This window comes from Notechis scutatus, chromosome 9 (genome assembly GCF_049901735.1).
Source record: "Notechis scutatus isolate UNSWTSFEM ecotype Mainland chromosome 9, rNotScu1.2, whole genome shotgun sequence".
Classification (NCBI taxonomy): domain Eukaryota; kingdom Metazoa; phylum Chordata; class Lepidosauria; order Squamata; family Elapidae; genus Notechis; species Notechis scutatus.
Window position 1 is genome coordinate 10,504,825 of NC_142017.1, and position 22,602 is coordinate 10,527,426.

General features: G+C 44.0%; 1 protein-coding gene across 4 annotated transcripts in view; it reads left to right on the forward strand.

Moving 5' to 3' along the window:
• Positions 1-22,602, forward strand: part of RIPOR1 (RHO family interacting cell polarization regulator 1) — a 117,200-nt gene that overhangs the window by 15,457 nt on the left and 79,141 nt on the right. For 3 of the 4 annotated variants that reach the window (XM_087971540.1, XM_087971544.1, XM_026675948.2), the window contains exon 1: positions 35-196. The exons of the other annotated variant lie outside the window; for it this stretch is intronic. The gene's annotated coding sequence lies outside the window, so the exon portion shown is untranslated. Of the gene's footprint in view, positions 1-34; positions 197-22,602 lie in introns of those variants that run through there. 4 annotated transcript variants of the gene reach the window in all.

Genomic DNA, 22,602 nt, shown 5'->3' on the forward strand with positions numbered 1-22,602 from the left:
CGCCCGGGGGGAAGCTCCACCCCGCCTCTTGCTCGCTCCTTCGCTCGCTCTCCCGACGCTTCTTCCTCCGGCTCCTCCCCGGCTGGATCGCTGGGTGGGCGGCTGGCCGTCGGGCGGTGAACGCAGCAGCAACAACAGCAGCAGCGGCCTCGGCCCCGGGACTGACCGCGCAGCTCCGGAGACGCTTTGCAGCCATGTAAGTGCGGGGTCCGGGGCGGGGGGTTCCGGTGCGCCCAGGGCTCCGCGGCTTCCCGGCGCGCTTCCCCGAGGGGGCTACCGGGAGCCCCGGTGGGGACCCTGCCCGCCAGCCTCTGGGCCCCCGCCGCAGGAACGCGCGCTGCGATCCCCGCTTGCTTCCCTCCGGCGGCCCCCCCCCCCCATTTCCCTGGGCCACGCTGGCTGGGGAGGTTGAGCGCCGGAGCCCGAGCCATGCGGAGGGCGCTCGGTTGCTGGGAGGCGGCCGGCGCTTGCCCCAGGGCCCTTGGCCTTTTTCTCTCCCTTTTCCTCCTCTTCCCTTCCTCTCCTTCTCCTGCCTCTCCTTGTCCTCCTCCTCCTCCTCTCCTCTTCCCCTCTCCTCCTCCTCCTCTTCTTCTCCTCCCTCTCCTCCTCCGCCTCTCCTCCCCTTCTTCTCCTTCTCCTCCTCCTCTTCTCCTTCTGCCTCTCCTTGTCCTCCTCTCCTCTTCCCTCTCTCCTCCTCCTCCTCTTCTTCTTCTCCTTTTCCTTCTCTCCTCCTCCGCCTCTCCTCCCCTTCTCCTCCTTCTCCTCCTCCTCTTCTCCTTCTGCCTCTCCTTGTCCTCCTCCTCCTCTCCTCTTCCCTCTCTCCTCCTCCTCCTCTTCTTCTTCTCCTTTTCCTTCTCTCCTCCCTCTCCTCCCCTCCTCCCCTCCTTCTCCTTCTCCTGCCTCTCCTTCTGCTCCTCCTCCTCCTGCTTCTCCTTGTCCTCCTCCTCTCCTCTTCCTTCTCCCCTCCTTCTCCTCCTCTCCTTCTTCTCCTTCCCCTGTTTCTCCTGCTCCTCCTCCTGCTTCTCCTTGTCCTCCTCCTCCTCTCCTCTCCTCCTCCTCTCCTCTTCCCTCTCTCCTCCTTCTTCTCATCTTCTTCTCCTTTTCCTTCTCTCCTCCTTCTCCTTTCCTCCTCCCCTTCTTCTCCTTCTCCTGCCTCTCCTTCTGCTCCTCCTCCTCCTGCTTCTCCTTGTCTTCCTCCTCTCCTCTTCTCTCCTCCATCTTCTCTCCTCCTCCTCCTCCCCTTCTCCTTCTTCTTCTCCTCCTCCTCTCCTTTTCCTCTCTCCTCCTCCTCTTCTCCTTCTCCTTCTCCTTCCCCTGTTTCTCCCTCTGCTCCTCCTCCTGCTTCTCCTTATCCTCCTCCTCCTCTTCTCTCCTCCTTTTCCTTCTTCACCTCCTCTCCTCCTCCTCCTCCTCCTCTCCTTCTTCTCCTTCCCCTGCTTCTCCTTCTGCTCCTCCTCCTCCGGTTTTTATTATGTTTATTATTCATCCCTTAATCAAATTGGTGTAACAGCCCAAAGAGCACAAGGTGATCGGGAGTTGGAAAGAGTTGGGGTAGGGAGGGGGTTGGTGGGCTTGAAAAGTGAGCCTTCCTGATCTCTTCTGCAGGAACAGCGCCAGGATTGAGGGACTAAGGCACAAATTGAGAGGGGTTGAGATAGCGCACAGAGCCCCAAGCCCTGGTTTGCAAGCCTTGGTGGGGAGGGGGCTGGTTTTAGGGGCTGGTGGCTTCCCCCCCCACCAAGCCGGAATGGCCTTCATTCTTGCTTTTGGAGTTTGCAAAATGAAGGGATCTGTGTCGCCTAATAGAATGAAGATGGTGATTATTTGGGATCTGTAGAACTTTCCCTTTGAATTGGGACTTTGAGGGGGTTTTCCCTGGAAGGATCATCTGGAAGGATTATTATGTCTGTTAGAAAAACATAGTTTGATACTTTCATAGATACATCAATAAAGTGGTATTGAACTGTTGGAAAACCCTCTTCCGCTCTATGAGGCTTTCTCTGTTTCTCATCCGTTTCTCCATTGACTCCAATGGAGTCTGACCGATTATTCCATCGTCCATGACTAATGATAAACTGCATAGCAGCCGCTGACAAAAATAAGTTCTTTTTTTTTTAATGCAGCCAGTCTTATTTACTCCCTCAAATGCTCATAATAAAGCTAATCTAGGGTCCAGCTAGCATACAAGTAGTCCTTAATTTATGACCACAATCAAGCCCAACATTTATATTGCTAAATGAGGCATAGAGAGTATCTTAACTTACTGCACCTGTGTGTGGTTTGCCAATTGCACAGGGGCAGATAGGACAGCACTCCAGAGAGTTAACGTCATTGCCCAGAAGATCATGGGTTGTCCTCTCCCCTCTTTGGAAGAGCTTTATAGCTCCCGCTGCCTTAAGAAAGTTCAAAACATCCTCAAAGATCCATCTCATCCTGGGAACCCTTTTTTTGAACTATTACCATCTGGCAGACGGTACAGGATAATAATAAAAACAAGGACAAACAGGCTGAAAAACAGCTTTTATCCCAGGGCAGCAGCTCTTTTGAATTCTTCTGTGTAGTGCAATATTAATGCAATATCAGGGGTTTTCTATTCAATGTATAGAATATGAAGGATGTGTGCTTGTGTTTTATTTTCATAGTCATAATGTACACTGAAGATGGTATTTAATTTCATTGTATGAGGTGCAATAACAGTAAAGTAAAGTGAAGTAAACATTTGTTAACTGGGTTTTGTGCCCCGTTTTATGATTTTTCTTGCCAGAGTTGTTAAATGAATCATTGCAGTTGTAAGTTGAATTGCCGTCAGTTAGTAAGACGGTTATTAAGTGAATCCGGCTTCCCCAATGGACTTTTCTTGTCAGAAGGTTGCAAAAGGGGATCATGTGACCCCTGGACACTGCAACTGTTGTAAATACGAGTCAGTTGCCAAGCGTTCAAATTTTGATCACACGGCCATGGGGATGTGGTTGTGGTCGTACGTGTGAAAAACCGCCACCAGTCACTTTTTTCAGTGCTGTTGTAACTTTGAACGGTCGCTCAATGAGCTGTTGTAAGTCAAGTACTATCTACAGTATCTTCATTAGATATTTATTTTTCTTATTAAAGTAAAAACTTTTCAGAAATATAGTGCGCTTTGTACAACATGCGGGGAGGATGTGGATTTCCCACAACAGGGAACCAGATAGCACCACAACCCAACTTTTTTTTCTAATCTGGTGTGTGATGTGAACTCACCCAGGCTGTTTCTCTTCCTTTACCCTGTATTCAAATTTGGAGTTGAAAAATGTTATTCTTTCCAAGGAGGCAAAAGCATGTAACAAAGTTGCTCCTTTGTTTTTGTTGTAAATTTGTGGTGACTGCCAAAGATATGCAATGTAGAGAAGATGTTTTTGTTTCTGTGGACCAGAGGTCTCCAAGCTTGGCAACTTTAAGACTTGTGGACTTCAACTCCCAGAATTCTTTTCTATTTTCTATTTTCTATTTTCTATTCTATTTTCTATTCTATTCTATTCTATTCTATTCTATTCTATTCTATTCTATTCTATTCTATTCAATATTCTATTCTACTCTTTCCTATTCTATTCTAAATCTTATTCTATTCTAATTCTTATTCTATTCTACTCTTTCCCATTCTATTCTTATTCTATTCTAATTCTATTCTATTCTATTCTATTTTCTATTCTATTCTTTCCTATTCTGTTCAAATTCTTATTCTTATTCTATTCTATTCTTTCCTATTCCATTCTAATTCTTATTCTACTCTAATTCTACTCTTTCTATTTTCTATTCTATTCTTTCCTATTCTTTCCTATTCTATTCTAATTCTAATTCTAATTCTAATTCTAATTCTAATTCTATTCTATTCTATTCTATTCTATTCTATTCTATTCTATTCTATTCTATTCTATTCTATTCTAAGGATTGCCTGCAGTTGCCCAGTGTTGCTTAGTAAAGAACGCAAGAATAAAAGGAGTATGTCAAAATGAAAAGCGTTAACAAGAATTTATAACTAATTGAAACAGTTCACCCTTGACTTTATAAATAATTGAACAAAATCTAATGCTTTAAGATCTCACGTGCCAAGAAATCCCAGCTTTGAATGTGGCAAGATTATATAATCCATAAAATGGTTTCCAAGTGACACTGAAATTAAACAAGGTAGATTTGCAACACATTTCTACGCAGAAAGAGGCAGCCTTGAAGTTCCATTTTGTATCAGCCACAGTGTACCTCAGAGGGCTCCAAACTTGGCAACTTTAAGACTGGTGGACTTCAACTTCCAGAATTCCTCAGCCAGCAAAGTTGCCAAGTTTGGGGACCCCTGCTGTAGACAGTGCTCTGTGTATGTTCAGGAACTCTTGTTTTATTGCATTGTGAGTCCCTGGGGCTGAATCCCTTGTTTGGAGCATGGGTTTTAGAAAGGGATCTCTCTGAATTGGTATTTGTACAGGATGTGTTTCATGAACAAAGGGAGGAGGTGGCAGGTGCCTGTGATGTTAGCTATAAAAATGGTGTGGTGATGGGAGGCAGAGAGAGAATGAGACGGAGTGGCTGGTCTTGAGTTTTTGGCTGGCCTCACACATCCTGCTGAATCACGGTTACTGAATAAACTGCAATTGGCTGGGTTTTCACAACACAATAAACAAAGGGAGGTTCCACGTAACACCAAGCCATGAAGAACCCCTCTTGAGGATAAACAGAACCACTCCAAGGAAGAACATTATGGGACCCATCGAGAAGAATATTTTGTAGCTCAGGGTTGAAATGAGGGGGTCCTTGATGGTCTCTGAGCTTGGGTTGTTTTCTTGCAAAGCAGGGGGTTGGACTAGAAGACCTCCAAGGCAGGGGTGGGACGCAAATATTTTTACTACCGGTTGTGTGGGCATGGCTGGGTGGGCGTGGCCATGTGATTGGGTGGGTGTGGCCTTTTTTGCAGCATTCCCCCCTCCGCTTGTCCCTTTTTGCCTCCTGGGCCTCCTGGGCAAAGCAGTAAAACAGTGAGGGGGATCCTGGCACAGCTGATCATCGGAACAGCTGATCGTTGGGGGACGGGAAAAGAAATACCGGTTCGGCTGAACTGATAGCTGTTTTCTTACTACCGGTTCAGCCGAACAGTAGCATTTTTTTACTACCTGCTCGCTTGAACCAGCCTGAACCGGTAGAATACCACCACTGCTCCAAGGACCCTTCCTATTCTATTCTATTCTATTCTATTCTATTCTATTCTATTCTATTCTAATTCTTATTCTTATTCTTATTCTATTCTATTCTACTCTACTCTACTCTACTCTACTCTACGATATTTCATTACCAAACTAGGTATCATCATCAGTGCTGTTGTGATACAACTTCCATAAATTAAATGTTTGGATACATACCCCACCCCACCCCCCCAGCCTGTCTGTTGTGGGAAGTGATCTTCTAACTTTGCCATGCAGACTCCTTGAAGTGATCAATGACTTTGCAAAGGATTCATTTAGATTAAAGTTGAGTGAAAAATACATCCGCTCCTTTTAATAATTAATAAAGAGAGGGGTGCATATTTGCAGTCCTGTAATTGCTCAGGGCAATTTGCAAGGCTAAGCCAAGCCAAGCCAGGAGAAATGGTGAGAGATTTCTCACTGGGTGCGTGAGGCTGATCATTTTAAAAAATATATATATATATATATATGATTTTTCTGCCTTTTCTCTAAGTTGCTTTGTGGCCTTTTGCGGGGTTCCTGACAATAATCCCCTGTGCTTTGGTGTTCTGATGTGTTCTTCGTTTTCCCGGTTTTGTGGCTCGAATGGCCAACCTCTTGAAGCACCTGGTGAAATGTCTACATCTTTGAAGCTTCTGGGGTCCTCAGGGAGAGTCCGTACCGCCTGGCTTGATTCATTTAGCCTGCCCCACAAAGAGGCTGGAATGCCTATTACCGTGATAGTAAACCTATGGCAGGTGTGCGGCACGCAGACCCATTTGTGTGGGCACGTGACCCCCAGCTAAACTTACCTGCACTGTGCATGTGCGCGCTTCTCGGTTGATTTTCGGCCCATTTGAGGCCGTTTTCACCCTCCCGGAGGCTCGAAAACGGGCCTTGCGGAAATATCGGAGAGTGCTGAAATGGGCCTGTTTTCCGCCTCCAAAGGCTGCAGAGGCTTTCTTCGAGCCTCCGGAAGGGCCAAAACGGCCTCAAACGGACCGAAAATCAGCTGGGAGGTGCGTGCATGTGCAGTGCAGGTAAGGGGGCGGGGGTGTTGTGCGTGCATGCCAGAAGTGACGAAACGGGGCTAGTTTTCGGCCTTCAGAAGCCTTCCTCAAGCCTTTGGGAGGCCGAAAAAGGCCTCAAACTGGCCGAAAATCAGCTGTGAGGCGCGTGCAGGCCCTGTGAGGTAAATTTGCCTGCAGCTCGCGTGCCGGCACACATGGCTCTGTGTACCACCTGTGGCATGCGTGCTATAGGTTCGCCATCACGATCATAGGGTCTCCTGCTTGAGCAGGGGGTTGGACTAGAAGACCTCCAAGGTCCCTTTCAACTCTTGTTATTTTAACTCAGAGACCACCAAGGACCCCACAGTTCATCCCTAAGCTACAAACATTCTCTTCTATCGGTACCCAAAGCCTTTTGCCTGGCTGTCAATTGGCTGTGACTGGCTCACTGCTTACCCACCCGCCCCCCACCGTCCCCCCTTGCAATGTGTTCTGTGAAGGATGTAATTTTAAGCGTGGGTTTCACGGTATGAGGAGATTGGCAGGGTGTAATTTTCAGATGAAAGCCCTTTGGCATCCCTGCTGCTCGGCTTTCCAGCTTTGTACGTTTTTGCTGTGATTTTGATGCCAGAGCTGGCTCTTTGTGAGTCCTTGTTTCCTTTTTTTTCCTGTCACCGGATGGACCATGCTAGAGGAATCTAGATGAAGCAGTTTGCCAAGGAGTAAAAAAGCACACTGCTCCTTTGTCTCTCATTAATCTAGAACAGTGGTTGTTGTTTTTTTCTCCCCACCCTTGGCAACTTGAAAACGTGCAAACTTCAACTCCCAGAATTCCTTAGCCAGCCATGCTGGCTGGGGGAATTCTAGGAGTTGGAGCCCACACGTCTTCGAGCTGCCAAGGTAGAGATCTAGAATGAAGGAGTTATGAAAGCTCTAAGGTCTTGGTGGAAGGCTTTGGGCCAAACATTGCATCTTGCCAAAGGAAAGAGACCCACAGATGTGCAAATGTAGTCCTAGGGGTAGAGATTCTCAATCACATCATCCACCACCCTTCTCCTCTGTCTAAATTGGTCGTTGTGGCCTAGTAACATTGGAGGGCTGCAAATTCAAACAGGGAGAAGTGGGTGGCAGAGTCTGGTCTCTCTTCTCTTTCCAAGTTTTATTCTTTAGGAATGACTTTGCTGCTTTGCTTCTTCTGTGCCTGGGGAATTAAAGTGAGTTGTCCTTTTGCTTTTAGTGGCTGTGTGGCAAAGTTCAAGATACGGAGATGGCCCTCTGACTTAAATCGACAATTACGAGAAAGATTGAGTCAATTACGAGAAAGACTGAGTCAATGTCTTTATGACTGTACCCTTCGGGTCTTCTTTCTTTCAACAGATTCATCTGTAGCTCACATTTTGCAAGCTTGCTTTCTCTCCAGCTGGTTTATCTTAGAGAGGACTAACACCAGCGTGTTCATATCTGGTGACAACGTAGACTTTTCATTTTTTAGATCACACATCCTACTTCTCCAGCCTGCTGGCTTACGTAATGGATTGAAACTAGTGTTTTTAAATTCCCAATCAATGTGGTTTTGGGGAGGTTGGTTCTTCAATCTGGGGGCTGAAGACTCAATGTTTCTGAAGGGTGTCAGTGTGGAGAAATGTCCCTGTGGTGTATTTAATCAATTAGCAATTTCTTAAAGAGTATTACATCTTTCCTACTGAAACTCATTGGAGGGCATGTAGTGTTCCCTCTTTCAACGGCAGGTGAATAGAATAGAATAGAATAGAATAGAATAGAATAGAATAGAATAGAACAGAACACTTTATTCGCCAAGTGTGATTGGACACACAAGGAATTTGTCTTGGTGCATATGTTCTCTGTGTACATAAAGAAAAGATACACTCATCAAGAGTCGAGAATCATAAGGTACGACACTTAATGATAGTCATAGGGTACAATAAGCAATCAAATCATTCTAGGAAAAAGTGAATATAAATCGTAAGGATACAAGCAACAAAGTTACAGACATACAGTCACAAATGGGAGGGGATGGATAATAAGGAGTGATGAGAAGATTAATAGTAATAGTAGTTCAGACTTTGTAATAGTTGAACAGTGTTGAGGGAATTATTTGTTTAGCAGAGTGATGGCTTTCGGGAAAAACTGTCCTTGTCTCTAGTTGTTCTGGTGTTCAGGACTCTATAGCGTCGTTTTGAGGGAAGAAGTTGAAACAGTTTATGTCCAGGATGTGAGGGGTCTGTAGATATTTTCACAGCCCTCTTTTTGACAGGTCCTCGATTGAAGGCAGGTTGGTAGTAACTGTTTTTTTCTGCAGTCCTAATTATCCTCTGAAGTCTGTGTCTGTCCTTGATGGGTTGCAGAACCAAACCGGACAGTTATAGTGGTGCAGATGACAGACTCAGTAATCCCTCTGTAAAACTGGATCAGCAGCTCCTTGGCAGTTTGAGTTTTTGACTGTATTCAGTTCCAGATTGTACATGAAACGAAGGAGAAATGGACCTGGACATCACTTGGAAGGATTGAAAAAGCTCAATATGGCAGGTCCTCAACTTAACGACCACGAAATTTTGGTGGCTAAGCGAGCCCTGGGTTGTGAGTTTTATCCCATTTTACAACCTTTCCTGCCAGAGTTGTTAAATGACATTGCTGCAGTTGTTAAGTTAGTGACATGGCTGTAAAGTGAATCTTAATTCCCACATTGACTTTGTCAGAAGGTTGCAAGAGAGATTCTTGTGACCCCAGGACACTGCAATCGTCATAAATATGAGTCAGTTGCCAAGCCTCCAAATTTGGATTACGTGACCCAGGGGATTCTGCAATGGTCATAACTGAAAAAGGCTCATAAATCACTTTTTTCACTGCCGTTGTAACTTGGAACGGTTACTAAAAGTCAAGGACTACCGGTATACTTTTAAGCAAATCTGTTTCCAGAGGAGGTTCATTGAGTAACCACCATGGCTTGTTCAATCATTCTTTGTGGACTGTCTGCCTGAGATTGCTGTCTATTTTTAATCTTATTGTTTCCTTCCTAATTGTTACTTGAGAAGACCCAATGGTCTTGCAAAGGATAGAAGACTGCCTTCCCAAGCACGGATATTTTTTCTTTTAGAGGACTATTTGCAGAAAAAGCAAATTTCAAATAATTGTTGAAAGAAACGTGCCCGCAGCTGCATAAACTGACCGTTTCTTTTTATCTTCTCTATATAACTGCTTTTAAAATAAGACTGAGCCAGTGGAATATTTTGCAGCTGCCTTGGAACAATCTGGGAAGATATTTTGGCTCGGGCAGCGACATTTCTGTTCTTTCCAAAACCTCATCTGTGTCTACTTTCTTCAAGAAACAGAAAATAAAGACTCTCTGAGTTGAAGCTCAACTCTGAGTGAATTAACAGAACAGAGTCCACCCTTTTCCCCAGATATTTCTGGGATTGGAAACTTTCCAATCTAGCCTATAGGGGGGTGGTTTTTTGGGTCATGTTCTATCCAATTTGCTAATTAGGTTCCCCATATCTCAGTAAAGACTTAATAGTAGAAATCCTAATATCAAATAGGGTGATGTGGTTACAACATGCAATTAATTTAGCAATGCAGGATGACAAAAAGACAAAAATCTTGTCTTGTAACTGATGAGAATCATTTAGATAAGATGACATTGTCTTTCATTGACTCAATGTTTCTAAAATTCGGAACTAAGAAGAAAAACTTTTGTTTTTGGCAAAACCTAACAGTTTTGATAACTGAGAAACCTCATGGCTTCCATGCTGGTTGAGGTTGGGCTCCCTTTAGAAAGAGGTTAGAGAAACCATGGTGCTTACCCCAGTGTAAATATTTCTTAATTCTTATAGATCTGCTGGTTTTACCTCTAATCTTCTAGGAACACTGATATCCCCATAAGCTTCTTTTTCTGAGACCAAATTCACCTCCCAATAGTTAGGTTCAGATATTTTGCGAAGAAAGCCAGTTTGGAGCAGTCTATGGAGATCGTCAATCATCCAGTTCTCGGTTGTCCCAAAGGTGCTTTTTCAAGAGACAACAGGACTTCTTAGTTTTTTTTTTCTTTGAAGATGTTTCGCTTCTCATCCAAGAAGCTTCTTCAACTTTTCTGCAGTCAGAGCTGAAGAAGCTTCTTGGATGAGAAGCGAAATGTCTTCAAAGAAAAACCAGAAAATCCAGTTGCCTCTTGAAAAAGCACCTTTGAATTTGGTGCAGTGATTATTAATAAGGCATCAGGCTACAGTCTGGGAGACCATGAGTTCTGGTTCTGAACTAAGCACAAAGTCAGCTGGAAGACCCTGGGCCAGCCCCTTTCTCTCAGCCCTGGAAAAGAAGCAACAGCAAGTCACTTCTGAAAATCCTTGTCAACAAAAGTGCAGGGGACTTGTCTTGGCCATCTTGGAGAATGGAACAAGATTGGACAGAAAAAATATATATATGCCAAGACATGGTTTGCTTACTTGTGGCTAGTTTTACCCAGTACACTAATCTATAAATTGTGGTATAGACATTGTAATAGCAAGATTCACAGTTTGAGCTAACTAATAATGGCTGGATTCATGCAACATAAGTGAGATTTGTTACACAGGGATTATAATTTAAGTTGTGTGAACCCTGGTACTGATTTACTCAATAAGTCACAAGTTAAATTATAACAATGGGCCAATCAGATGAGTCACACTTCCATTATATCATTCTAAAATCTGCCTCAAATTCTCAGAGCCATCTTTTTTTATTCAGATTTCTCCCAAAATAGCTCACTTGGGAGAAATCATTGGCTAACCTGTTAGTTCCCATGACAACAGATTACCAGGCAATTGACACATGTGGCAATTCCAGATATTGCTTCGGGGCAATTCATTTATTAGCAATACTCAGAGCAGCATAATAAGAAACGTAACAAAGAAGATCCTGTAAGACCAGCTGAGCTTTTTCCATAAATATGTTGAAGATGAGAAATGCCAAGGTAGTTATGTTGGCCAACATAATGGAACAATCTTGATTAGGCCTGTTGAAAGGTCAACATAACATTTGAAGGCTTCCCTAAGGAAATAATATTGCAAAAAAGAAAGGCAGAAAAATCTCTCACTCCCTTTAATCTTGGAAGACAATATTATCTTCTTTTAAGGTTCTAGATGTTAAGTGGCTCTCTGATGGATTTGAAAAAATAAGCTAAGGTAAATTTTAGATTCCTTCAAATCAGACTGGATTCCTGGCGACTTTATGGACCTATTCACATTGGGGGAAAAAAATGAATGAAGATAAAAACAAGTGAAACTCTAAAAGGTCATCAAGTACCATCAGCCCTGCTGAGATTAAAGAGGCTTAGTTTGGTTTCAGCTCAATTAGGATTTAAGCAGTCTTCCAGGTAGCTTTTCTGAACTAAAGAGATGTGACAAAGAAAGAGTTGGAGAACTCTGGGGCATAATTCCTATTCGTTTGAGGATTACTGAGGCTTCGTGTGGTTCCACTTCATGGGGAGAGGCAGGGATCATTCTGAATAGGGAAGTGAGTATTTTAAGAAGTAAAATTGATGCATTAAGTATTGGCAAGTCTTATAGAATCCATTTGGCCCCTAAACCTTGCAGCCTCCTGAAATACGTACAAATGGTTGGCTCCGTTCTCTTTCGGGAAATTGTGGAGGTCACGGAAAGACAACACATGGACTCCAGGCTGCAATCTTTTCACTATATCTTAACACAGGGGTCTTCAAACTTGACAACTTTAAGACTTGTGGACTTCCAACTCCCAGAATTCCTCCTCCAGTCATGTTGGCTCAGGAATTATGGGCGTTGAAGTCCACAAGTCTTAAACTTGCCAAGTTTGAAGACCCTTGTCTTAACATATCAACTCAACAGAGGAGATACTCCAGGCATTGGTAGATTTATCCTGATGGAAGTACAGAGAAAATCAGGCTAGTTCCCCCGCCACCCCAAGTACGCCTTCAATTTTGCTTTGCTAATCCACCAGTGCAGCCGATGGAAAAAATGGAGATGAGGAATCCTTGTTCTCAGACATATCAAAAAAAGATTCGACACAGAAATGGGATGAGGAAGGAGTATAACAGTTAGAAGGGACTTTGGGGGTCTTCTAGTCAACCTCCAGGACACCCTATACTAGTGGTGGCTAATCTTTTGGGGCTCCTGTGCCAAAAATTGTGCTCTCTCTCTCGCGCGTGCGTTCTCACATGCCAGCACCCAGAAGGCAATGCGCGCCCCCACGCCCCTGCGCATGCATGTGCAATCCCCCCTGCTGCCGCCGTTCCCTTACCTGAACTGTACCTCACAGCTGATTTTTTGGCTGGTTTTTCAGCCTCACAGAAGCTTGAAAAAACTCTGCAGGCTTTTCAGGATGAATAATAGGCCCATTTTGTCACTTCCGGTATTACAGGAAGTGATGAAACAGGCCTATTATTGGTCCTGAAAAGGCTGCAGAGGGTTTTTTCAAGCCTCTGGGAGGCTGAAAAAGTCCTCAAACCAGCCAAAAAAAATCAGCTGTGAGGCACGCCCATGCGCCGTGAGGTAATTTTGCCTGCGGCTTGCACGTGCCATAGGTTCGCCATCACAGCCCTATACTATTTCAGACAAATGGCTGTCCAATCTCTTTTTAAAAACCTCCAGCGATGGAGCATCCAAAACTTCTGGGGGTCGTTTCACTGATTAATTCAGTTGATGCAGCCTTCCAAGATCAGTAAAATGGGGACTCAAGATTGTTGGGGGACAGTATGCTGACTCCATAAACGGCTGAGAGAGGGCTGTAAAGCACTGTGAAGCGGTATATAAGTCTATGCGCGGCTGCCATTGATGGTTCTCACTGTCAGGAAATTCCTCCTTAGCTCTAGGTTGCTTCTCTCCTCGATTAGTTTCCATCCATTGTTTCTTGTCCTGCCTTCAAGATGCTTTGGAGAATAAGTTGACCCCCTCTCTTCTTTGGGGCAGCCCCCTTGGAACGCTGCCTAAGCACCAATCCTTCCAGTTTGTAATTCTAGTCCCACTGAATGAACTGGCACTCAAACGATTCAAGTAGCCTGATGAAATCGCCGTGGGCTGGAGAGGCGGCAGGCAACTGAAATAGCTCGGCTTCTCTTTTCTTTTTGTTCATTTGCAACATGATGAAACAGACAACACCAGGCAACAGTTGCCTTCTGTTTTTAGAAGTAGCAGCTGGAGCTGGATTTTTCTCACATTCCTTCTGGTGTCCACTGGGGCTGGCTTCCCTTGTTTCCCAGGGCCAGATGCAGATTTTTTTTTTTGCTTAGGTTGTAGATTCAAGGAGAGAGGGAGGAGGGCTCTGTCTTGGTCACTTTCCTGCTTGATCAAATATTGATTTTAGAATAGAGTTGGAAAGGACCTTGGAGGTCTTCTGTTCCAGCCCCCTGCTCAAACAGGAGAACCTGTGCCATTTTAGATGTCTAGATCTTCTTAAAAACATCCATGGGTGCTCTGAAAATCCTGGAGCACCCACGGTTTCTGCAGGCAAAGCTGACCCACTGGTTAATTGTCCTCACTGCTCCAAAGCCTCTCCTTAATTCCAGGTTGATTCTCTCTTTGATTAGTTTCCAACCATTGTTTCTTCTCCTGCCTTCTGGTGCTTTGAAGAATAATTTGACCTCTTCTTCTTTGTGGCAGCCTCTCATATCTTGAGCTCTGGAGCTGTAAAACTTCCTTAACCTCAATTCTTCTCTACTCTTTAGGAAGTTCTGCAAAAGAAATGTCTAAAACATGAAATAAACAGCTCTGGTTGCTTCCTTCTATGCCATGTTTTATCAAATAAGGCATGACCAAACCTGCAGTTTGGACATCTTCCTACCAGAAAAAGGAAGAGGTCTTTCAAATACATTTCCTGTTTCTTTGCTTCTGTTTGGTGGTTTGCTGACTCTCTTGTGTCTGATGTTATGTCCGGTACAAACACTTTCATTTTGTTTAGTCCTAACATTTTTTTCTTGCAGGCCTGTCATTGGACATCTTTGTAAATTTGGTAGAAGGAGGGGAACATGGCCTTTCTGCTAGCTTCTGTCTATAATCTACGGATCTGTGCATGATAGAAATTGTAGGATGTATATGGCATAAATTAAGGGTTTAAAAAGAAGAGAGATCTTACAAACTGTTGAAGATGAGAATGTTTTTAATTGCTTTCTATTTTTTCTTTCTATTTTCTTCTCCTTTTCTTTTCTTTTCTTTCATTTGTGTATGTGTTGTTGGTTTGTTTTAATTGTAAAATTAATAAAATTTATTTATTAAAAAAAGAAAAGAAATTGTAGGTTGTCTTCTCCTGATCCACGGAGACATGTACTAATGGGTGCAACTTGCATTAAGCAGCCATTGAGGTAATATGAGAGGTGGTTTTGTAATCTCCTTGGGCTTCGTGCATGGAATGGAAGCAGGTCAGCTAGGTGGCTTTGCTCAAAAGTGCTTTTTTTAGGAGGCAGCTTTTTTCTTTGAAGACCTTTCGCTTCTCATCCAAGAAGATTCTTCAGCTCTGACTGGATGGTGGGGAATGGAAGGATTTATATTCCTTGCAGACAATTGTTCATTTGCTTCCTGTAAAAGCACAACCATGTGCTTTTGGGACAGCCATGACCTGGATGACTGAGAATCTCCATAGACTTTTAGCTATGCACTTTGGGATGAATCCCCTTCGGATGCTGTGGGGGTATGAACGGATTTCCAGAAAAATTGCAGAGTACACCTGAATAGGTGACCCCTGAGAACACAGATAAACCTCCCAAGTGGCCTCAACCACCCTCTAAAAGGATGCAAATGACCAGCTGTCTACAAGGAATATAAATCCTTCCATTCCCCACTATCCAGTTAGAGCTGAAGAAGCTTCTTGGATGAGAAGTGAAACGTCTTCAAAGAAAAAAACCAATAAGTTCAGTTGCCTCCCAAAAATGCACCTTTGGGTCAACCATGGCCTGGATGACTGAGAATCTCTATAGATGTTTAGGTGGCCTTGCCTTTAATGGCAGAAACTATTGTAAAAGCTTCCTTCAAGATTTTGTGTTCCTAAGCATGAAATTTCTTTCTTCTTTCTCAGGCGAAGAGTCAGAGGCCAATATTTTTCAACTTTGACAACTTTAAGCTGTATGGACTTCAACTCCTAGAATTTCCCAGTCAGCATTGTTGAAGTCCATACAGCTTAAAGTTGTCAAAGTTGAACAATCAGGCTCTAAGCATTTTTAATTAATGATTCTTTCTCCAGGAACTCAGTGGCGTCATCTCATAACAGGGACTCTTGGCTGGAATAGATAAGAGACTTGATTGTCATTAACAAGCAACTGTAGTTAAAATGATGAAAATGAATTTCTGCAATAACAAAACATTTAGTTCTGATAGGAGATGGAAGTTTCCTTTTCGTTGTAATGAACTGCCTGCAGTCCCTTTCTCAGTCTGGCTGGTTGCTTGCTTGTTCTTCTGTTCATAAAATAGTCCTTTCTGGTCCCAGATTCCTTAACTTGCAAACTCAAACTCCCATGTCAACACCGGTTGCCTGCTTTTTTCTAGAGCCGTGATGGCAAACCTATGGCATGCATGCCGCAAGTGGCACGCAGAGCCATTTGTGCTGGCACGCAAGCTGCATGCAAACTTACCTCACTGTGCATGCGCACGCCTCACAGCTGGTTTTTTTTTTTGATTGGTTTGTAGCCTTTTTTTGGCCCCCCAGAGGCTTGGAAAAAGCCTCTGCAAGCCTTCTCAAGTCGAATTATAGGCCCGTTTCATCACTTCCTGTAATACCGGAATACCGCCGTGAGGCGCAGTGCAGGTAAAGGGGTGGCGTGTAGGGGGGAATTGCATGCGCAGGGGACATGGGGGCGTGCATTGCATTCTGGGTGCTGGCACACGAATGTGGTCATGCTGTTGTGCTCGCAATTTTTGGCACAGGAGCCCAAAAAGGTTAGCCACCACTGTTCTAGAGGGTTGAACAATTGGCGGGGAAATGGGAAAGAAAGCATTGTTATTTTGCAGTCCCTTAATCTCTAACCCAGGGATCGGCAACTGGACAACTTTGTGATCTGTGGACATCAACAAGCTTAATGACCATGTGGTTCGCTTAACAACCATGGCAAAAAGTTGTTCCTGTCCCAGCTTTTCAGGAACAACCTGTAATGGATGATAGTTCTTTACCTCCAGGTTGTACCATCCCATCTTTTGCAGTTTGTTCAGGTGGAGTTGTAGACTACGATATACAACCCACTCTGTCCTCTGAAACCACAAGCATTTACTCAAGCCCTATGTCAGAGCGTTTGCAGCATGACTACTCTTATGAGACAATCCAGGAGCAAAACACGGCACACAGAGACTTAGACATTTAACAGTGGTTTATATACAAGACGTATATACAGAAATATATGTGGTAGGCAAATACCTGACAAGCAGTCAATCTTCTTATCTCTATATGGAGAACTGTGCAATGGATACAAGACACAAGGGGAGAGAACACACCCTCTAATGGCTGCCTTTATATAGACACCTCTTAAAGAGGTAAAACTTCTGTGGATCCATTCTTCATCTTAAAAGGGCAATACCCATGCTATGCTTATTCATCCTTATTGCATCAGCTTTACATTGCGTCAGCTTTACCTTGCATCAGCTTTACAGCTGCTGGTCAGCTCTTAAATCTTAATACCCCAACACCCTAGAGAAGTTCTTAGCAGATGAAGGAACTTTTAAAACTAAGTTTCATATAGATGGTGGAAACATACAGTACAGTGTGTTCCACTTTTGAGAGGTAGAAGGCCAAGCAAGAACTTATGTCGCTTATCTGTTTATTGTATTCCTGGCTCAAAATACAGATTATACCAAGGAACTGGCAGTATGACTCAAAATAGGTATGAACCGTGGTGGTGCAGTGGTTAGAATGCAGTGTTGCAAGCAAACTCTGCCCCACAGCCAAGGGTTCAATCCTGACTGGCTCAAGGTTGACTCAGCCTTCCATCTTTCCAAGGTTGGTAAAATAAAGACCCAGATTGTTCAGAGCAAGATGCTGACTTTGTAAACCGCTTAGAGAGGGGTGAAAAGCACTGTGAAGTGGTATATAAGTGCTATTGCTATGTAACACCCACTGCAAGGGGGCTGTGTTATAGAACTATTTTGTACAGTTAACTGCGTTGTTTGTACCGTCTGTTCTGGTTACCATATGTTGAGTCAAGTTAGCAAAAGAAACATGTTGAAGTTGCATTTCCTCCCCAGTTGTCCGGGTGATGCCATCTGCTTCTTGCCTCTTGTATCGCTGTAAATGTGGAAGAAAATGTCCATTCAAATTTCAGCCTAAAACTCACAGGTCAGGCTGTTGAGGGAACTTACTCTGGATTTGAGGTTTCTTTGGATTTTCTGCTCCTGAGTTTTGGATGGCTCATTTCATAACTGGTTGATAGCGTGGGAAAACTGTGTTAAATTAAATTCCCTTGTCTGTGGAGATTCTCAGTCACCCAGGTCAGAATTGTCCCCAAGGTGCTTTTTCAAAAAGGCAGCTTGGACGTTGCCTTGAAGATGTTTCGCTTCTCATCCAAGCTTCAAGGTGGAAAGTGCAGCTGTGTTGACAGGCCAAGTTTCTCCCTACCCTAAGTTCTGGACATTTAAAGCACATGATTGTTCCAGAGTTTTCTTCTGCAGGCTGGCTTAATTTGAAAGGCCTAACAGGAGAGAGTTTAGACGCAGAACAGCCTGTACCCTGCCAATCGAGAATGCAAAGTTAATATTTGTCTAGCAAAAGTTAACTGCTTCTTCAATAACAAGATTTCTAGGCCGGCTGAGGTAAGACGATTCTGCAGCAGTTACCTAACAAGTACGACCTCAATGGACCAGGAGCGTAACAGCGTCTGCTAAGATACTGAAAAATGAGGCAGTCATAAAGAAAATATTAGACTGTGCAGAAATGGACAAGGTGACTCTAAAACTAAAAGATAAAAAGGAATCGACATACTATATAGTCCGGGATGCCTGGTATGCATGGCTTAAGAATAGGAAGAAAAACAATGTGGTGATTAAGTAAAGAATAGGAAATTATATATATATATTGAATGTAGAATAAATAGATTTTCATATGATGAAAATATGTGATATGAATTTGGAATAAGAATAAGGAAAAGAATATATGATTGTAATGTAATAAGACAGTATGTATAGAAATGAGATAAAGAAATGTAAATGATGTCTTGACGTTGACACAATTATGTACATAATTTTATTTTATGTTTTTAAAACTTTTGAAAATTGAATAAAGTTTATTTTTTTAAAAAATGAGGCAGAAGAGAAATTTAATTCCCCTGGTCACTGACTGGTCAGGGAAGGCCTCAAATGGGCGAGGCAGGGATGGAACTGGGAAAGGGGTTTTCCCCTCCCCCCTCCCCAGTGATGGGTTGCAAACAGTGGTGGGATTCAATTTTTTTTGCTACCGGTTCTGTGGGCGTGGCTTGGTGGGCGTGGCTTGGTGGGCGTGGCAGGGGAAGGATGCTGTAAAATCTCCAGTCAAGAGGTGGGATTTGGTGGTTCTCCGACTTACTCAAAATTTCCGCTACCGGTACTCCAGAACTGGTCAGAACCTGCTGAATACCAACTCTGGTTGCAAAGTAGGTGGCCACCGGTTCGGTGAGCATGGCTTGGTGGGTGCGCTTTGCATGGGCACGCACATTTTGCGCGCACACACCTGCCAAACATGCACTTTGCACAGGCAGAGAGGCGTTTCGACTCACCTCCTGCAAGCCTACACTCTCCCGGTTGCCTCAGCATCTGCCGCGCGGCAATCTGGTGTGCCGCGCAAAGTAGCTGCGCTTCAAAAGCAAGGAATAAAGGTCAGTATGGAAGCCCAGGCAGGCGGATAGGCCCAACAGCAGCTCCTCGGAGAGAATCAGTTCGGTCTCTGCCAATCTTCGGCGCAACCAGTACACCAGAACCGGGCCGAACCGGTAGAATAGCACCACTGCCTCCCCCACTCCACAGGAAAGAGGCACCCAGAAGGCACCCAGAAGGCAGAGCTTTGTAAAGAAGCTTTAATTAGTAGCATTTGCAACTCAGGTACGGAAGTGCTGAAGTGAACCGCTGCACACATGTTTGATTTGCAATGGCCGTTTGCTCTCACCCGTACATAGGACGCAAAAGAGGCAGCCCCAAAGCTACAATCCTCTGGTGATAAACCTCCATTGTCAGCCAGCATTTTATCCATCAGCACAGGCACCCAGAAGGCACTGGATTCCTGGTGCATCATCTTCTTGGATCGAGAGCTTCTTTCTGGGGTCTTCAGCAGGAATCTTCTAATAACACTGGCTAACTCATTCACATAATGCTCTGATTTTTGTAAGTCGAGGTGTGGACCAATGAAGCATAAATATACAAGCAAATCATGTTGCAGTAGAGGTGGTCCTTAACTTACGACAGTTCATTTACTGACTGTTAGAACTTACAACAGCACTGAAAAAAGCAACTTATGACCGTTTTCACACCTACGACCATTGCTACATGGTCTCCCCCCCATGGTCACGTGATCAAAATTCAGACGCTTGGCCACTGGTTCCTATTTATGATGGCTGCAGTGTCCCTCAAGGTCACTTGATCCCCTTTTGCGACCTTCTGACAAACAAAGTCAGTGAGGAAACCAGATTCACGTAACAACGGTGTTACTAACTTAACAACTATAGTGATTGACCTAAATTCTGACAAAAAAGTTTGTAAAATGGGGAAAAACTCACTTAACAACCATCTCACTTAACAAACATTTTGGGGACAATTGTCGTAACTCGAGGATTACCTGTTCTGTACCGATTTGAAGAACTAGCATGCTTACCGAGGCCAAAGCACTCATACAGATGCTGTTTCCTAGCCAATACATTTCTCCCTTTTGAAGATTACTCTCAAAGGGCAGACATGGGGATCAATGTACCAAAACAAGTTAATTCCCAAAGTAATTTGTGCAGATTTTTAAATAAAGATTGTGCACATTTTGTGCTGATGTATAAAATGCTGGCTGAGAATGGAGGTTTATCACCAGAGGACTGTAGTTTTGGGGCTGCCTCTTTTCCATCCTATTATGGGTGAGAGCAAATGGCCATTGCAAATCAAACATGTGTGCAGCGGTTCAGTTCTGCACTTCCATAAACCTGATTTGCAAATGCTACTAATTAAAGCTTCTTTACAAAGCTCTGCCATTGGGAAGGAAGAGTCGTTTTGTGTTGTTGGGGCTCTTCATGTGCACAAGGTAGTCCCGTCTGTAGCTGTCTCAGCTATTCAAAGTCAGGTTAACCATTGCTTTGTCTGCAATCGGATTGCAAGGTCATAAGCCGAGTTGGCACAGTTTTCAGCTCCTCATACCTTTCTCCTGAGAAATTGTTTGCTTAGGCTGGCTAGAAGAGGATCTGTACAGAATCACACATTCGTAGAAAGGGATCTAACAGTCCAGAAAAATGGCAGGGTGGGAATGAATCCCATAAAAATTGAATACAGAATAACAACAGTTGGAAGGGACCTTGGAGGTCTTTTAGTCTAACCTGTTACTCAAGCCGAAGATCCTATACCCGTGATGACGAACCTATGGCACATCTACCACAGGTGGCATGCAAAGCCATTTGTGCTGGCATGCGAGCTGCAGGCAAACTTAGCTCACTACGCAAGTGCACGCCTCACAGTTGATTTTCAGCTGGTTTGAGGCCTTTTTCAGCCTCCCAAAGGCTTGAAGAAGGCTTCTGCAGGCTTCTGCAAGCTTTGTAGGCCAAAAACTAGCCCCGTTTTGTCACTTCCAGTATTTTTGGGAAAACAGGAAGTGACAAAATGGGGCTAGTTTTCGACCTACAAAGCTTGCAGAAGCCTTCCTCAAGCCTTTGGGAGGCTGAAAAAGGCTTCAAAGTGGCCGAAAATCAGCTGTGAGTCGCAAGGCAGGGGGCGGCGGGGGGTGGGTGGGTGGGATTGCGTGTGCAGGCATAGGGGCCGTGGGGGGAGTGCATTGCCTTCTGGGTGCTGGCATGTGAGCACAAGCGTGCAAGCATGTGCACAATTTTTGGCACAAAAAGGTTAGCCACCACTGTCCTATACCATTCTGGACAAATGGCTGTCTGATATTTTCTTACAAACCTCCCTTGATGGAGTACCCACAACTTCTAGAGGCAAGGCATTCCACTGATGAATCGTTCCCACTGTCAGGAAATTTCATCTTAATTTTAGGTTGGATCTCTCTTTGTTAAGCTTCCACTTATTGTTTCCCTCAAGTGCTTTGGAGAATAGCTTGACTCCCTCTTCTTTGTGGCAGCCTCTCAAATATTAAAAGTGTCAACACATAAAACATTCCTATGCCTGTTTTAGTAGTTGCCATAAAAAGAGGGGGGGAGGAAATCTGGAAGAGCAGTGCAGCAAAGGGAAAGTACATTCCAACTCTTATCTTTAAAAGCTTGTAACTAAAATACCAGAGCTTTTGCCCATGAATATATTTAATTGAAGAACGTGATTGATGACACTCAGCCTGTGAATGTGCTCAATTGGGAAATCTGATTGATGACACACCCGGGGGAAGGAGGAGGGAAACAGGGTCACAGGTGACTGTAAATTACGTATGCCAGAGTTGGCTTCATACAGGGCAGTGCCAGTATGTCACCTCTAATAAATCCTTTGAAGTTTTTTGAACTTTGGCTCAAGAATCATGATTTAATTAGGGCAGTTGCTGGAATCCTGACAAGAAGATTGCTATCACATCACCCCTAGTCCTTCAGACAGTGGTACATGTGTGCATGTCAACATGGACCTATAATAACTTTAAAATTAAAATTAATAGTGGTAGTATTGTTGTTGACATTTTGCAGGAAACCATTTTATGTCACCTGGGACTTTTTGGCTACTGCATTTTCAGGTGCACTCCCCAGTGACTGAAAACCTTAGTGAGATCATAAAACTCTGTGAAAGAAATTGAGAGTCTCGTCTCGGAGATCTTGAACAAGAATGCTGAAATCTCTTGGTGTTGGTACTCCAAATCTTGTAGGGATCAACAGAGGGTAGCAAGAAGAGCCATCACACCTTAAGGCCTGGGTTATCAATTCTTGGTGTTGTCTTTCAGGAAGATGAGCCCTTTCTGCTGCTTGCAACTTGGAATATGAAAATAAGCAGTCCCTGCATTTATTATGGACTCTGCTTTGTTCTTGGTAGTGGAGGAAGATGCTTCGGTTGTTATACCTTACCAAAAGTTAGCATCCTTCTTCCGGCTAAATGAGGTCCTGGAACAGAGTATCCCTATTTCTAGGTTGTTAAAGATGCTGCTAATTGCACATAAGGAAGCTTGTTTAATGATGCTTTACTGATGCCCATGACTTCCAGCTGCTAGGCATGTGTAACTCAGGAACAGTGTGGGTGGACTACGCCTTCAGAAATATGTTCAGCAGTTGTGTCTAGAAATTTGGGCAGCAGGTTGTTGAAGCACCCTGTTTATCTTTCTGC